This window comes from Peromyscus eremicus, chromosome 7 (assembly GCF_949786415.1).
Source record: "Peromyscus eremicus chromosome 7, PerEre_H2_v1, whole genome shotgun sequence".
In the NCBI taxonomy this organism is placed as follows: Eukaryota; Metazoa; Chordata; class Mammalia; order Rodentia; family Cricetidae; genus Peromyscus; species Peromyscus eremicus.
Genome location: NC_081422.1, coordinates 100183471 through 100201515, shown reverse-complemented (window position 1 = coordinate 100201515; position 18045 = coordinate 100183471). Strand labels below are relative to the sequence as shown.

General features: G+C 45.2%; 1 protein-coding gene across 1 annotated transcript in view; it reads left to right on the top strand.

Moving 5' to 3' along the window:
• The first annotated feature begins 13275 nt into the window (after positions 1–13275).
• Col6a6 (collagen type VI alpha 6 chain) overlaps positions 13276–18045 on the top strand; it is a 142633-nt gene continuing 137863 nt past the window's right edge. Inside the window, exon 1 of the mRNA XM_059268521.1 lies at positions 13276–13348. The gene's annotated coding sequence lies outside the window, so the exon portion shown is untranslated. The remainder of the gene's footprint in view (positions 13349–18045) is intronic.

Sequence of the window (18045 nt, the reverse complement as noted above, 5' to 3'; positions counted from 1 at the left end):
GTTTAGATAAATGTATGTATTGCATGATGTCTAAGTGAACCATGTCCACCCCTCACATGCCATTCCTTCGTTGTGAAAACACACAGTATCCCCTCTCGTTTAGCCCTTTGGGATCTACAATATAAAATTATCAATAGTCACCTGGGTTCCTTTTCTCATTGCTGCAACTAAACTCTTGATGAAAGCAGCGCAAGGAAGGAAACAAGAGCCGTTAGCTAGTCTAAGGCTGATCTTGGCCCACAGTTAGAGGCTGCAGTCACGTGGCTGGGAAAGCATAGCATCGGGAGCTTGAGGCAGCTGCTCACGCTGCTTCCCAAGTCAGAAAGCAGAGCAGCACCAACGCGCATGCTCAGTTAATGTTCTCCTTCCTGTTCTTTCCAAGTCCAAGAATGTACACGTCTAAGGTGGGTCTTCCCGCATCAACCTAACCTAGACACTCCCTCACCGACATGTTCAAAGAGTTGTCTCCTAGGAGACTCTAGACTTGACAAGCTAATGATGCTCACTATCACATTATCTTACGCCATTCTGTAACAGAGTCTCACATACAGGCTTATGGTTTTATGAATCAGTTAAGGTAATTTTTAAAACACAATAAAGCATGCCAGAATTTGAAAACTTAGTATAAACATATGATTGTAAAATGTTTCTCTTTATTTGTATGTTTTCAAGTTGAAATAATATTTTAGATATATTGGCTTACATAACATATTTGATCAAAATCAGAAAAATGATAGCTAAATCTGTATCTTTCTAGGGCATGTATCTGATAATGAGGAGTTAAGTAATTTCCCAATAGGAAATCCATTATAGATAATTTACAGGGAAGCTTCCCAGGATGGCAAGTGACATGGAGAAAGCCCAGATCTTTGCTCTGTCACCAACTGTGGTGGCCTTTTTTGCCTCTTCCAGACTGTATTACTTAAGGTGGAAAAGAAAAGAGACTAGATAAATTTGAAGTTTATAAAAAGTATCATTTATGAGTTTGGACACAAGTAGAGAGAATGTTCCAGTATTAGAAAATGGAAAATATACCGTGCTATGCATCACTGACGGCCAAGTAATAGTCTCCTCTGTGGAGCAGTACTTTTCCTCAAAGACATCAGTGGGAACTTGGGGCTCCCACACCTTCCCATAGTGGTCTGGACTGTCCTTGGAGCCAAACTTGGCTGAGCCTGCTGGCCAGAGGTCATTGCAGCTGGTCTTGCTGGCCTGCGACTTCCTTTTCTTGGAACAAGGGTGTGGGGAGGTCATGGGATCCCCACCTGAGTATGGAGCGGCCCCTCCCAACCAGCTGGAAGCAATTCTGCCCTAATTGCATGTGGCCTCAAGTTCTCTGGGAAAGGCTGGATGATACAGGTAGGGAAGGACTAGGGCAGGCAGAGCCATCTACACAGCCAAGGGAAAGTCATTATCCACGCTGGGTGTGGACTTCAGTGTGGCTGTTTTATGGTCATCCATGCCCTCGCCCTTAACTCCTCATCCATTGATCTACAAGTAGACCTAATAAATTCATTGGTTTCCCTGAATGAACTTGAACTTTGATGAACTCACACCTTGATGTGTCATTGGAGCAGTTGGAGGAAGGAGTAAGTTGTTTCTGTTTCCCCCAGGGAAGGAATATTAGCCACAGCAGTGTGGTGATGTATTGTGTCCCCTGATATACCGTGTCTCCCAATAAAATTTGCCTGGAGATCAGAGGAAAAAGCCAGCTACTGTATAGAAGTCAGACAATCATAGCACACGCCTTTAATCCTATCACTTGGCAGGCAGAGATCTGTCTGGATCTCTGAGTTCAAGGCCACACTGGGAACAGAGCCAGGCGTGGTGGCACATACCTTAAATTTCAACACCAGTTAACCATGGAGGTCTGGAGGTCTGTACAGACAGACAGGAAGTGACAGAGCTGGGCAAGAAGAGGAAGTGATGTAGCTGGACAGAGAGAGCAAATCAGATGGCAGAACAGCAGGGCACATAGGTGTGGGTAGACAGGAAGTAGCTCGCTTTTGGAAGCTGCAGAGTTGGTGAGGTAAGGTTAGCTGTGGCTTTCCCTATTTCCCTGATCTCTCGGGTTTTCACCCCTATATCTGGCTCCGTGTTTTTTATTTAATAAGACCGTTTAGAAATTCATCTACACAGAAGCAACAGAAACTGTCCCAGACATTAGTAACAAGAAATAGAGACACACCTTAGGATAGTTTCCTAGGAATAGGACTTATTTCTAGATTATTTTCACCTCAGTTCAGCAGTCATGTGAAGCCATGATTTCAGCAAAGAAAATGAAGACAAAAAGCACCGCTTCCGCCCCGTGGGTGTGCAGGAGGGAAGTCCAGCAAGCATACTCCGCTCCATTCATTCTCAAGTAGTGCTAGTGAGAATACTCTAGCTTGCTACCTGCAAACAGCTAGGGAAGCTCGGGTCCTAGGAAATGAAGTACAGACCTCCAGACCTCCATGGTTAACTGGTGTTGAAATTTAAGGTATGTGCCACCACGCCTGGCTCTGTTCCCAGTGTGGCCTTAAACTCACAGAGATCCAGACAGATCTCTGCCTGCCAAGTGATAGGATTAAAGGCGTGTGCTACGATTGTCTGACTTCTATATATAAATGAATCCTTGGATCCATTGAACGAGTGTCTCAGGCTTTAGGAAAACATCTCATAAATGGCCATGACTTCTACAATGGCTCCACACAAGAATTCTGTTTTTCTTCCTCAGAACCTGCAGCCTCAGCAGTTTGGAAGAACACACATATACATCTATGCATGGAGTGTGCATGTGTGTGCCTACACCTGTTGCTTCTCCACCCAGAGTCCCAGGATATGGGTGATGAACTAAGCATCTCTGAACATCTTAAAAGTTTTGGAGAGCAGGTTGTGGGAAGAATTCTGCATCCAGTGCCAATAACAAGGCTAACAGGAGAAGTTGTAGAATAGAAAAAGCATTCAAGATGCAATGAGTTTTGTGGGACTGGATATTTTTCTGTGGAGCAGAACCATGCACATTATGTAAAAAGATTTTCCTGAAATAAATAAAACCTGAGATGAACACACATAAAACACACACACACACACACACACACACACACACACACACAGAGAGAGAGAGAGAGAGAGAGAGAGAGAGAGAGAGAGAGAGAGAGAGAGAGAGAGAGAGAGAGAGAGAGAGAGTCAATAATCTTCCTTAGAGAAAATGGCTGATTGGAGAAACATTGATCACTATAACTCAATCTCAGTCCTATAATAATATTCATTGAAAGTTTCAGTGTCTCAATTATCCTCCTTAGTTCACTCCAGTTTATTGTAGAGACCAGTGAAAGCCGTGAGAAGGGCTGGGGATTTAGCTCAGTAGTAGGGCACGGCCCAGCAAGCACATGTACAGACCCTCTCCACCAAAAGACTCTGGCTGGTTATTAAGTGGATGAATCACATCCTTCAGAAATCCTGACTAACTTGTGATTATTTCAGCAACAGAGATTTGTTGTTTCCTTGGAAGCCTGGAATTTAGCTCGGGCAGTTCAGATAAGCCCATCTCCTCTGCCGAGCAGATGATGGAGGAGAGCTTCTTCAGGGCAGGGCTTCCACCTCTGACTTTATGGGAAAATCTCACAAGTCTAATGACCCTTATCTGAGCTCTTATGACCATGTGCTCATCACAACACACTTCTCTCCAGACTCAATATTTTTCTTTTTCATGCTTCAGGAATGGCTGCAGAGTGGTGTGATCAGGAAGTTGGGGGGAGAGCTTTCCTGTGCTGTTCATTGTGCTTCCTAAAGCCTGTGTCATGGGGGTCCTCTAGTTTCTTAAAGAATGCTTACACAGCACATGTATGCCTCCGGGGGAGGTCACACAGCCCAGGGATTTCATAGCTAAGCTAATCTATTGAAGTTACATTATTTCAGTGTGAAACTATACTCTCAAAAAATGTGGTATCTGTACTTGTTGTATGTAGAGGCATAACATGCCTTAGTTTAAAATCATAAATATTTAGAAAGTGATTGAAGATACTCAAATAAATTTTGCCTCCAAGTGGAGCCGGAAAGCTGGGTCCATGGTTAAGAGCACTGGCTGCTCTTCCAGAGGATCTGGGCTCCATTCCTAGCACCCACATGGTAGCTCATAACCATTTGTAATTCCAGTTCCAGGATATCTGGTGCCCCCCTTCTGGCCTCTGCAGGTGCCAGGCATGTACTTGGCACATAAACACAGAAGCAGGCAAAATACTTACACACATAAAAAAGAAAAAAAAAAGCCTCCAATGAGTGCCATTCATTTTACCAAGGGATTTCCTTACAAATCCCTGAGAACCTCAGAATCACAATAAGCTGCTCCAACTTATTGGTGCTTTGCACTACACTAAGAAAAGTAAATTCGAGAAATACAGATAGTTTGCATACGGTACCATTTATAGGTGGAGTATGGGGGTAAATGTCAAACTTGGAAGTAGAGTGGAATAGTGATCACTGGGGACTGAGGAAGGTAGGTGGGGTGAGATGTAGGTCAGAATGCATAAAGAATTGTAATATGAATAAGATTCAGCATGTAAATAGCATGGCGGGTACAGCTAACAGTACTGCATTTTAGACATGGAATTTTATACACAGAAGAATGATCTTAAGCATTCTCACACAAAAATGATACCTATTTGAAGTGATGCATGAATTAGTTAGCTTGACTGTAATAATCATTTCACAATACATACATACACCAAATCATACTATATACTTCAAATATATACAATTTTATATGTCAACAACTCTTCAATTAAGCTGAAAGAAAAAAAACTAAGGGGAACAAAAATGAGGTGATTGTGGTGGCGCATGCCTTTAATTTCAGCACTTGGGAGGCAGAGGCAGGTGGATCTCTGTGATTTTGAGGCCAGCCTGGGCTACATAGGTAGCCAGGGCTATGTAGTGAGAGCTTGTTTTTAAAAAATGAGGTAAAAATTAAAATGAGGTCCTTAGGGTGAGCTCTGATCCAGCAGTCCTTTTAGAAGAGGAGATGGGGGCACAGGGGCAAAGGGAAGAAGACCCTGTGAACACTGAGGAAGAGGAAGACCACGTGTAAACCAGGGAGCAGGAGCCTCGAAGAGATGATCACATGAGTTAACTTTTAAATGTCAATTTCTTCTGCGTAAGCACTAGGAAAACTTAGAAAATTGCAGTCTACGAGATTAACCTGCCTCTTGGTGAAAAGAAAATACATACAACTAAGGCACTCACATTAGAGTTTAAACTTTCCTCATAGATTTTTCTGTAACTTCTGAGTCAGAGGGACTTGTAATGTGAATTAGATACTCAATCAAAATATCAAATCATTGAAGATTTATCCAGAAAAACAGCCCTTGTCAGATTAAGGTTAATCACATTCTAAACCAGCTTTTGATGTATTTTTCAATAATTTTTAATTGAATTCATTGTCAGCTCATGTTTGGTTTTTATTTTAACACAGATAACTCCCAATCAACCCTATGCATATGGCTCAACTTCTCTGACCGGCAGAGGGATTCTTCTGCCATGCCCATTTCCCTGAAATATAGATGTAAGTGCTTTACAAGGGTAGATAAATGTTGGCCTGCCTCCATCATGAACATCAGGGGACCAGCAGGGTCAACAACCCTGAGTGACACAGTTTGCTTCCGAGCTTCCCTGCATACAACCTCAGGAGGAGTTTGCATTCTGCTAGGTCTCGGGAATGTGGACCTCAATTGGGTCATTATTTCCCTTGCTGTTTGGCTGTTCCATAGTCCCAGGGGCTTGTCCAGGCACACAGACTGGAACATTATCTCCAGCAGATGTTGTCACCGTGCCCCTTTCCCGCCTCTTCTCTCCAAACTGGATTCCATATCTGCAGACTCTGCTGCCTGCTCCCAGGGCTGGCCACACTGAGTGCCAGAGAGTTCAACCTTCTGAGCTCTCAGCCCACAGTACACCAGGATTTGGCAGAGAAGTAGAGCTGGAGTATACTCTGCACTTTCCTAGCATTCCCCAGCGGGGCTGAGCTCCAGCTGTCCACTGACCGGGGGTCTCTTGATCACACATCCTGAGCTGGCTGCCTTGCCTTTTACTATCTCTCTTCTCTTCTCCCCTAGAAGTACTGAATGCCTGCACACAAATCCTTGTCTTGGGTTCAGCTTTTGGGTGGGATTGTGTGTGGGGGAGCAGGGATGAGACAGTCTCTGTGCCGAGCACATAGGAGACAGTAAAACTATTTAGCTGAATTGTCCAAAACGAGAGAGACTGAGAAATTGCACCTTTCTTTGGAAGTTCAATCCACCATGCATGCCTTGCATGCCAGCATGCTTTGTTTCTTACTGCCATGTTGGCTTCCTGCTTCATTCCAAGTTCCAATCTTGGCTTCAAGTTAGCAGCTGTGTTGGATGGCCTTCTTGGTGTGCGTTTGTGCACACACACATGCGTGTGCACATGTACGTGAGCCTGCCTATTTTATCTGTAAAACATATCTACAACATGGAGGCAACTCATTATTTCTCTATTATCACCCTGGGTCTTCAGACTGGGCTTTCTAGTACTTTGTGATGACTCAGAAATTAAGTCAAGGGAAAGTTTTTGAGTCCCCTCTTGAGGCCAAATGGTCAAGGTGATGTATCTGAGGCCAACAGCAGCATCAACAAGGGAAAGTTGCCATGAACAAAATAAATCCAGGGGTCAGTGTTCAGAGTCACAAAGTCCACTTCCCTCCCTTAGCCATCCTGGAGTGTTAAAGCTGGGCTGATTACAGCAAGGTTCTGTGATGGAAGGTCTGAGAAATCCTATCCTCTCCTGGGTTATGTTTGCTTTCTGTTTCTTTAACTATGGAGCACTTGCCTTTCAGCCTTAAGAAGGGAATTTAGAAATTTCCTATTGAACATAATTACTCCCTAATGGCCTTTGAAAGTGAATTGACCACTCGTAAATTATACAAGTGGAATAGATCACACAGTGAGAGAATTTGGCTCAGTGTCTCTAGCTTCTTGCTGTTTCTGTGAGTGAATAGAGAAGCAACTCCATGGCCCTGCTTGTTTCCCTGCTGACCTCTGCAGTCTTCCCACCCACAAGAGGAGCTTCAGCCTGTCTGGATTAGTTACTTTTTGTGCTGCCATGACAAAATATCTGACCAGAGCCACCTCAGGAAGGAGGGGTTTGTTGTGGCTGATGGGAAGGCGTGGTGGCAGGAGGGTGAGGTGGCTGGTCACATTGCATCCAGTCAGGAGCACAGAGAAACAAAGGCTGGTGTTCAGCTTGCTTCTCCTTTTTATTCAGTCTGGGACTCTGGTCTGTTCAGGGTGGGTCTTCCTGCTCTGATAAACCTTTCTGGGAACTCACTTTGAACATATCCAGAGCTGTTTCCAGGGTGACTCTAAATCTGGTCAAGTTGACAGTGATTAAGTCATGTCACCTCTATCTTAATGAGGGTTAGTGGAAGGTGGGAATCAATCTCCTGTGGTGAGTGGTCCAAATCCACCTAACCTTTGGCTTTCCTGTATCACTTGAGCATCCCATGTATGGAATATATAATATAAGACTGCCCTAGAACTCTCCCTGTTTCCCAACTACTGGCTGTAAGACTCTTTCTACAAGCTGTCTGGCAGAGATCTCTGAGCTAGGCTGTTTCCTGGTCTCTCCTTCCCTGGCCATTCCTTCATGACGAGTTGTCCTGTGCTGGAGTCTTAAGTTCTATGGTCATCCTTTTAATGACCTGTATTTGACCTCCACTAACCTCCCTTCTGCCCTCTTCTCTTTATCACTTAAATGTCAGCTAGTCCCAGGACTTTGTTATCTTCATCTTAAAAATATCATCATCAACAGAAGTCACACCATGCCACTCTGTTTCAAACCTCCATTTCTCACCACAACCTACCTCCTCTCATCTGCCACCTGCTTGGCATCATGTCCTCCTATCTGCCTCATCACTGTCCTGCTTCAGCCACAGTGGCCTCTTCTTTTTGCCCCAGTGCACAGAGATGCTCCTGCCACACACAGGGTCTTCACATGGACTGTTCCCGCTGCCTACACCTCTTCTGCTCCAGCTGTCTCCAGAGCTTACCTCCTATGTCTATTTAAAGCTTTCCAGAGCTGTGGAGCTTAATCCCTAGCTCTACAAAAGAATAAAACCAGTTATGTCCCCTACCTTCCAGTGAGATACTACTAGTCCCCCCAAGAACCCCAACAGAGTGATTTTCTTTACTTTGTTCTCTGGTGTGTATCATTGGGGTTTGGAACAGTGTCTCCCACAGACTGGATCTCGGTGTATCTCTTCAATGACTGAATGCTGAGGGGATGAATGCTCCCAGCACCACTGCACACACCTGTGGCTTTAGTTACCCAGGTCATCATGAACCCGAATCCACATCTCTAGTTTGGGACTTATACCAAGCCTGGACCTATCCCTGTCCACCTGGCTACTGAGCATCATCACTTGAGCAGTTCCCAGACATGGGAAACACAACATCCCAAATAGAATTCCTCTCTCCCACCTTCTTCCCTAGACCTCTCCCTCCTGCTGTGCTCATTGTCTCAGTAGACGGAGTTGCCCATGCACAGCCACAATCACAAACCTTTGGAGTGTCCAGACTCCTGTCACTTGCCCCGTGACGTTCAGTGACGTTTGCCTACCCCACCCCTCTAACCTCATTGTATATCACACCCCTCCTGTCACCACTGGCTCCCTTAATTGTGTCTCATTCTGTCTTACTGTCCCTCTCCTCTCTACCTTTCTCATGCAACTCCAGGTCAAATGTTTATTTCAAGCACCATGTTCTTACTGGAGCCTCTACCATATTTCCAATGCACACAGCCCTTTATTAAACTGATGATTAGCTGATTAACCCATCTCCAACACTGGTTCTTAGGTCCCAAAGGCAGAATTTATTCAATCTGATTGTATTCTTTTATCGTCCTCATGGGAACCGAGGTACCTAGTATTTACCACATAGTAGGTATTTAATAAAGGAGTAGATTCTAATAACCCAGTAAGATACCTGACTTAAGTATGCTAGGTTTTGAGCTTTAAACTCACCATGTAGCTGAGTATGACCTTGAACTTCTGCTCTTCCTGCTTCCACTTCCTAAATGCTGAGATTACAGGCAAGTGAAATCAAGTATTGTGTGTGTGTGTATAAAGGGTTCATTACCTCAGATTTTACAATGGATTATTACTCATAATATAAAAATGATAAGAAGCTAAAGAAAAAAATAGATAATTGTCCCCCATCAAATTGAAATGTGCTTCAAAGGACACTGTCATGAAAGTAAAAAGAGCACGTAATGGGAGAAACACTGATGTGCCATCGATGTAAAGGAGAGGAAACTGTGGGAAGCACTTGAACGTAATAATACAAAACCAGCCTAATTCATGTGGACCAAGTTTGGGCTGAGGAGAGAGATGGCTCCGTGGTTAGGAGGACTTGTTCCTCTTTCAGAGGACCAGGCATTCGTTCCCAGCACCCACATGGTCGTTCACAACTATCTGTCAATCTAGTTCCAGGGGAACTGATGCCCTCTTCTGACCTCCATAGGCACCATGTGCAAACATGGTATGCATATATACTTGCAGAAAAAGCACACAGATAAAGTAAAGAAACCTAAAAAGAAACTGAAATGGGCCAAGTCTCCAAATAGGGCATGGGAAGTTTCCCACACCACCAGAGACAGTCAAATCTAAACCACACCATGATGGCTGCCATTAAAATGTCAGCTAACAACTGTGGAGGTGACAGCTAAGCAAGAGGATGACAAAATCAGAACCCGTGTACGCTGCTGGTGGGGAGGGTAAATGAGTAGCTCCCTGGGAAAAGTCCAGTTGTCCCTGAAAAGTGAAACCACAGAGGTTCCATCTCAAACAGCCCAGCAATGCCCTCCGAGGCATGTTCCTAAGAGCAAAGAAAACGTATGCCTGCACAAAAAATATAGCATGGTTACAGCAGTGCTCTTAATAAGAAAGAAGTGGGAATGTCCCAGAGGTCTACCAGTTGAAGATGTAACAGCCACATAGATGCTATTGTTTGCCCACAAAAGGAATCGAGTACCAACCCATGCTACAACAGGGATAATCCTGAAGCACACACACAGGGCAAGATGCCAGCTGTAGAGTCACATGTGATTCCTTTTTTCTGAAATACCCAGATCAGGCAAATGCTTGAGAGACAGCAAACAGGTGACTAGTAGCCACGATCCTGGGGGGATAAAGGATTGAGGACTGACAACCCGGAGCGGGGGTTCTCTTTGAGAAGAGATGTTGTAGCATTTCTAACAGTCACATATATCTAAGAACATACTAAAATCATTGAAATTGCTGGATCGTATATGAATTACAGCTTAAGAAGGCCATTAGAAAGAATACATGTACATATGTAGGTGTGCAGATAGGTTATTACCGTAAAATGATTCTACTCTTCACAATGCTTGGCCTGTAGTAATTTTATATTTAATTTAATATAAAATATTTAATGTACAGACAGTTCCTGGCTTATGGTCAACCTGGCATTTTCTTTTGACTTTGACTTTGATATGCAAAAGCTATGTATGTTTGATAGATACTTTATTTTGAAATTTAAATTTAGGGTTTTTCGGGTCTATCAGTACTGTCTGGCCATGCTAGGTATTGGCAGTGAGCCACAGTACACAGCTTAGCTCATTAAGGCCAGCAGAGTGATTAATCAGGGAGATGGCTTACAAAGATGTTCGCCAGAATGAAGGATGAATTGGCAGGGCTTGCATGGGATGAAAGGGAAGAAGATTGGACTCTGGAAGATCCAAGGGAAGGTGATCTGGGTAGCTTGTGGATTTAAAGGGGGGAGATCCAGCTGGGTTGAGGTCTGAAGACAGTCTGAAAGTCAGTATGGCTCATCCCAGGCTAACGGTAGCTGGCTTTCCCACAGCCCTGATTTATGAACTCACTGGTTCTTGAGTCCCACACCGTCAATGGCAGAGCAGCTTGTCCTCTGATATAATTTATCTCTGGTCGGATGAAGTTGTCACAGACTCCAAAAGTGCAGCCAAACACCTATATCGCCCACACTTTCCCTTCAGTCACAGATGTTCCTGAGAAGGCTCGGAAGTGCAGCAGAGAGCCACTGGCTCTTGTCTCAATGGGTCCAGAAATCATGAGCTGCACAATGGTGAAAACTTGGGGTCAGTTTAGGCAACTGCTTTCCTTTACAACACTCATGAACTTCTCTTCTTTTTAATCTGAGATGGGTGAGGAGAACCTCAGGTCTTTGAATGCTGGTCTCTATTGGATCCAGGTATGAAATCAGTTTGAACAGCCTAAGATCCAAAGCATGAGATCTGACATCAAGATACTTCAAAACAATACATCACAGAGATCTGCAAGCCTTCCCGTACAGCTGACTGGTGGAGCAATGAGTTACAGGTCCTTGACTTCCATGAACCTTCTTGCCACACTGGACTCTTTATGAGGAGACTACAGAATGGGCAGTGTTCGAGTGTGTGGGACATTTTCGCAAGTGACTTTGGGTGGCTGGCAATTGATGAGAAACCCTGCCATTCAGAAATCTCAAATCTTCCTCTTTCAATATTGATCTTGGGGTCAGGGAGTGTACTCAGATTCTAAAGTGCACTGTTAGAAATAATAACCATAAAAGAATATAAGAACATGGGCTGCTTGATTTTGATCATTTAAGGTACAAGCAAGCATTTGAGACCTGCTACTGTTGACTTGTGATTCCAATGTCCTCTCAGCTGCCCTATCTCCAAACCATGGGAGGTAAAGAACCATCATTTTGAAGCCACCTGTCCTGATGTGGAGTCTCTATAACAGAACACAAAGTCTGTGATCCAGGACACGCAGTGAGGGACATTAATATGAGTCTTTATGTTCCATTAAGAAAGAGTCAGCCAGGCGGTTGTGGCGCATGACTTTAATCCCAGCACTTGGGAGGCAGAGGCAGGCGGATATCTGTGAGTTCAAGGCCAGCCTGCTCTACAGAGCGAGTTCCAGGATAGGTTCCAAAGCTACACAGAGAAACCCTGTCTTGAAAATAAAAAAAAAAAAAAACAACAACAACAACAACAAAAAAAACCAGAGCCTGAGGGCCTGGCCAAAGGCCACAGTGGATTAAGTCACATGCTGCCAAACTTGGAGAACTGAGTTTGATTCCCTGGGACACGTAAGTAGAAGGAGAGAATCAACTCCCGAAAGTCATGTTCCACCACCACAATACGTAAGTGTAACTTTAACAACAACAACAAAAAGAAAAAACTAAAAAAGAAAAGAAAGAAAGAAAAAAGAAAAAGTGAGGTTGAGGGTGTAGCCAAAGTTGCAGCTGGTGAATAGCCTGGCAGAGACTTAAGTTAATTGTCTGTGACAAACCACTTCTAGCTTGAACTTGCCCTCTGGGAAGCAGACACTGTGCAGCACGGAGACTAACAGGTGGAGCGCATGGCAGAGTTAGGCCACTCCTACTCCAGCCCTGTTCTCCCACACAGGAGCTCACCACCTCTTCATGCCTTTTTTCGCTTAAGGTGACCACACAGCACACTCTGAGAGGCAAATTCCAGTTCTCCTGAAGCAGGCTCATGGCCCCCTCTGTCCTTCCAGCTGCTGTTCATGTGTTTGGGACCCTCTTTTCCTAGCTTCCCCCACCTAGCTTAACCTTTGGAATTCCTTTGGGAATTGGGCGGTTCTCCTGATCTCCAAACTTGAGATAGAATTAATTGCCTTTTGAGTTCTCACCCAGCAACTGCCTCTCATGCTCTGTTTCCAAGTTTGTCTCTGCAAGGAGACAGCGAGCAGAGGTCTCACAAGAAAGAGAAAGGGTAGCTGTTTTCAGGACTCAATCAGCTAGCCCTTGCCCAGCGTGGAGAAGGGAGAAGTCCCTGCCACTCAAAGCCTCTTGGGCTACCTCGCTAGACCCCAAACTTCTTCAAGAAGTCTCCAGAGCACAGGAGAAGCTTCCTGGGACAGCGGTTAGCAAGGAGCCCAGAGATAGTTCTGGCGCGCCCTGGCGCAGAGAGTGAAGGCAAGCCCCAAGCACGCCCCAACTTCCCCGCCCTCCGGGCTCCTCCAGGGTCTGCAGCCGAGGGGGGCGGTCCACATCGCAGAGAAGCGGGAAGGGATAGTGCCAGCCTCCAAGAACCCCCTCACACTTGCACTTCGGTCACCTCCCCAAGACTGGAGACACATTCTGGGCCCTGGGGACCCCCAGGGTGGGGAAAGCAACATTCATAAGCAGAGCCAGGGGCGTGAGAGCTACAGCCCGCGGGGACCCCGAGGCTAGAGGCTTTCCCACTGCGCCTAGAGTCACTTCCAGGATCGCCTGCTCTGGACTGTGCGCTCTGATTGTGCGCTCTGCAAATCCACCTCAGGCTGGGTAGAAGTTTCCCAGAGGTAAGTAAGTCCAGGAGCCAAGATCCTTTGGGAAAGCAAGAGACAGAACAAAGTGAACAAATGATCAGTGGTGGGAGGCAGGGATCAGCCAGATGAGAGAGGTTACAGAGGACTGTGGTGAAGGAAAACATTCTGTTTAAAGGGCTTAAAAGCGCCTCTTTGGAGTTTTTCATCACCTCCGGACAGAGCAAGCTGCAGCATTCCCTGGGCTCCGTTAGTTTTTTCTGCCTCAGGCTGTTGGAGACTCAGCATCAGGCACAAGTCATTTCTCTGCTTGTGTTGGGAGTTCCCCACCACACACCCAGGGTTCTCCAGGGGTGAGAAGTGCCTCACCCAATACTGTGTCCCCACAGCCGGCACAGGGCCTGGCACAGGGCCTGCCTGGCGCCTGGCAGGCACATAGGGTCACTTAACCAGGAACAGTCATTGCCAAGCCTGCAGGTACCCAGCTCCTAAATTTCCCCGTTCCATGTCACACAAAGCGATTAAAGACGACGTTGGGGTTTTGTTGGTGGTGCAGGGGTCAAGGGGGGCAGGCAAAGTATGTCTTTTTAAAATCAATTCCCAGTGACACTCTGCTGTGAGTGGAGCCCAGGGTGCCTGGCTCATACTCAACCTTGCAAGAGGTTCTGACCAGAGGAGGCAGAGGAGGAAGGGAATCTTGGAACTAGGAAGTAATGTTCTTCGTTGTGTGGCCTCTTGTGATAGGGTTTCTTGTGGCTCCGTTTTAGAAATCTCTAGTATGGAGATGTTTAAAGAGAACTTTTGTGAATGCCGGGGAGTCAGCAGAGAGACCCGGGTAGTGTTGAGGAGTTGCTGAATACCTAAGACTTAGGGTGGATCAGTAGAAGGCTTTTCTTAAGGGCTTTTATTGCTTCAGAGTACAGATGTCACACCGCCCATTTAATTTTTAAAGATTTATTTTTAATTGTGTGTGTATGCAGCGCAGCGCGCGTGCGCAGAAATCTGCGGTATCTAAGAGTGCTGGTGACTAGGGACCCTAGAAGAGGGCTTCAGATCCCCTGGAGTGGGACAAGTGGTTGGTGAGCTGCTGAAAGCAGGTGTTGGGGAACCAACTCAGTCCTGTGTAAGAGCTGAACACTCTCTTAAGGGCTGAGCCATGTCTCTGGCTGTGCGTCACCCCTTTAAACGATCTAGTTGATGAGCACCGCTTTCTGTTTTATATTTTTCTTTGCATTTATTCCCCTATGTAAGGCTTTGCTCTGGCGGTTTCTTCTGGAATAGCTTCCCGTCTAGGCAGCCTCTGATTCTGGTGTTGGCACAGCTGGTTCCTTATGAGTAAGTCTTGCCTCCACAGGACAGGGGCACTGAGATGTGGGATAGTCCTGCTGTGAGCTCTGTAGGTGTGACAGGTGCTTTGTTTACCTGGAGATACTGCAAGACCCAAGAACCCAAATCCAGCTCCTTCACTTCTCAGACAGTTCTCCTCAATTTTAAGTGAGTTCAGCCAGACACGTGTAGCGCTTGTTGAGGACATCTTGAATCTTGCTGCTCCCCTGACATCTGCCTGTTCGTATGTTTGTACTGCTAGGATGGAACACATGCTCTTAGTTTTTAAATTAATTATGTGTATGCCTGTGTGTCTTTGGATGCAGAAGATGTGCACTCAGGTCCTGAGGCTTGCGCTCCAAAGGCTTTACTCACTGAGTCAGTTCTCCAGCCTTGAGGTATTGTTTTTAATGTTAAATCCCAACTATGACAGCGTGAAGTTAAACTGTAATGCTTGTCGTTCAGTATCTTCATGGTCAGGGCCATGTTCACAAGAATCCAGAAACTTAATAGTTTGAAATAGAAAGCCTTACACATTCTCATCATTCTAAGAAAAACTGTCGTTTCCTTCCACCCTTTCCTAATATTAGAAATGCAGAGGTGGGATGGCTCAGTGGGTAAAGACACTTGCCCCAAGCTTGGAGACCTGAGTTCTGTCCCTGAGATCTACAAGATAGAAGGAGAAAATCTTAATGCTCAAGTTGTCCTCTGACCTCTGCATATTGTATATATATCATGGCATGTTCACACAAGACAGACAGACAGACAGACAGACAGACAGACACACACACACACACACACACACACACACACACACTGATGGGATGTAAAAGGAAGGGAGGGAAGAAGGAAGGAGAGAACATGGATTAAGGATTCCCTCCCACTCATAAGTTTGATATACTTAAATGCTCTGCTGTAAGAAGTCAAATTTTATGATATTTACAAAGTTTTTGTTAAGCATTCAAAAAAAATGAACTTTTGCTTCAGGAAGAGAATCCTTTGGTTTTGCTAAGTCTTCTAGTGACATAATTCTGCAAGAATATTGTTGTTAAATGTAAAATACAATTGACTTGTCTCAATCCCTTCAGTCTGTGTTTTTAAGTTTCAGTATTTGCAATACTAAATGCAGAGGATGTTTATTTATTCACGTGGCAGTACTGACATGAGCTAATTAAGTCACCAACTAGGGACCAGGCTATAAGAACTATGACTAGAAATGGATGCTTTACCTGTTCATCTGTATGCACTGTGTGCCACGTAGTCCTGCTAATACAAAGGTCTTAAAAATGACAGTTGAACCCTCAGTAAATATGCCCTGCCTCACAACTTCTCAAACACTAAACATGATGTTGTTAGCGATATTCCAAGGTAAATAAACAGGGTCCGAGCTAACAATTATGCATTTGAAAACGATAAATGCTCACTCTGGCAATCCCACGAAACCAGTATGATGACTACTACATTTTCCATGCTTTTCCTTATTCTTCTTGTTTTTTTTTTTTTTTTTTTTTTTTATTTGGAGACAGAGTCTTACCATGTAGCCCTGGCCTGGTTGCCGGGTGGTGGTGGTGCACACCTTTAATCCCAGCACTTGGGAGACAGCCCGGTCTACAAAGCTAGTTCCAGGACAGCCAGAGCTGTTACACAGAGAAACCTTATCTCAAAAAGCCAAAACAAAACAAAACAAAACAAAAACCATGGAGCCCTGGCCAACCTGAAACTTACTATATAGACTGGGCTGGCCTCAAGCTCATAGAAATCCTCCTGCCTCCTGAATGCTGGGATGACATGTGTGCACCACCACTCCCAGACTATTTATTTCTTTTTTATATATGGCAGAAACATGACTTTTTCTTGGTAACTAAATGTTGGATAAAGCATTTTTTAAAAGATTTATTTATTTATTATGTATACAATGTTCTGCCTACATGCCGGAAGAGGGAACTGGACCTCATTATAGATGGTTAGGAGCCATCATGTGGTTGCTGGGAATTGAACTCAGGACCTCTGGAGGAGTAGCCAATGCTCTTAACCTCTGAACCATCTATCTCTGCAGCCTCTGAATAAAGCATTTTTAAGTTTCTTATTACATTTTATTTATTTTATGTGTTTGGGGAGATGGGGGGTATACACAAGCCACAGCATGTAAGTAGAGATCAGAGACAACTTACTAAAGTCGGTCCTCTCTTTTCACAGTATCTTTCTGGGGATGGAACTCAGATTGCCAGGCTCACTGGGTGACTACTAAACCATGTCCCCAGCCCCCAAAACATCTTTTCTTTCCTTCTTTGACTTTTGTTTTTTACAGTAGGGAGTGGCCTGGTTTTGAGTGACAGATGAGCCGCTGAGTCCCTTTGACCTCCTGGAGCCTCGCTCTGCTCACCTGTCCAGAGGAACGTCGAGGCATTAGGGAGGAAGGAGAAAATGCCCAGCACGAGTGCTTTTCTGGCAGGAGGCTGGCGGGAAGGGGACCAGGCAGACACAACTATAGGGACAGCTCTGTCAGTGTTCAACCCAATGTCACTTGGTGTCACCACCCCAGAGAGCGATTCATATCTGTGGACTACAACACGTGATGAGCAGGAACTTGCCAAGTGCAATCTTGCTTTTTTTTTTGGACATGTTCCAGTTCATAAAGATTACTTAAGAAAAGGCCTGTCACTAAGGCATGCAGCTATCCTGGAAGAGATGTTGCCCAGAGGGAGGGGGAAAGGTGGGGGGTTGGGTGTCTGTACTGAACTCATCATAGATGGGTTCTCGTATCTTAAGCTTTATGGTTTGAGGAAACTTTTCCCAGAGAAATCAAATTACTCCCATAGGTAGGTAACTATAAAAAGCACACTTGAGAGGCAGGAGAGATGGCTCAGTGGTTAAGATCACTGGCTGCTCTAGCAAAGGACCTGGGTTCAATTCTCAGAACCCACACTGTAGCTCACAACCGCCTGTAATTCCAGTTTCAGGAACTCTGACACCTCATGTGGCCTCGGCTGGCACCAGGCAAACACGTGGTGCCCAGACCCACATGCAGCTGAAACCCTCATACACATAAAAAAGGAAATCAATAAAGCATGTTTGCTGTTTTTGATTCTGTAGAGCATGGTTCTGTGATGCTGGAAATACCTTTCTAGTCCACGCCCCACCCCCATGTGTAGTTGATGTCGGGTATCTCCCTCAACCCCTATCTAGTTTTGAGACAAGTCTCTCACTGAACCTCAAGCTCTGACTGACCAGCAAGGCTTGGGGAACCCCATCTCTGCCTCCCCGGCACTGAGACTGCAGTCATGTGTCCCGGCACCTGACTTTTTATGCGGAGGCCAAGCATCCCAACTCAAGACTTCATGCTAGCCCTGCAGGCTCTTGGGCCTCTCAGCCCTTCCCCAGCCCCTCCTCTGACTGTCAGAAGAAGG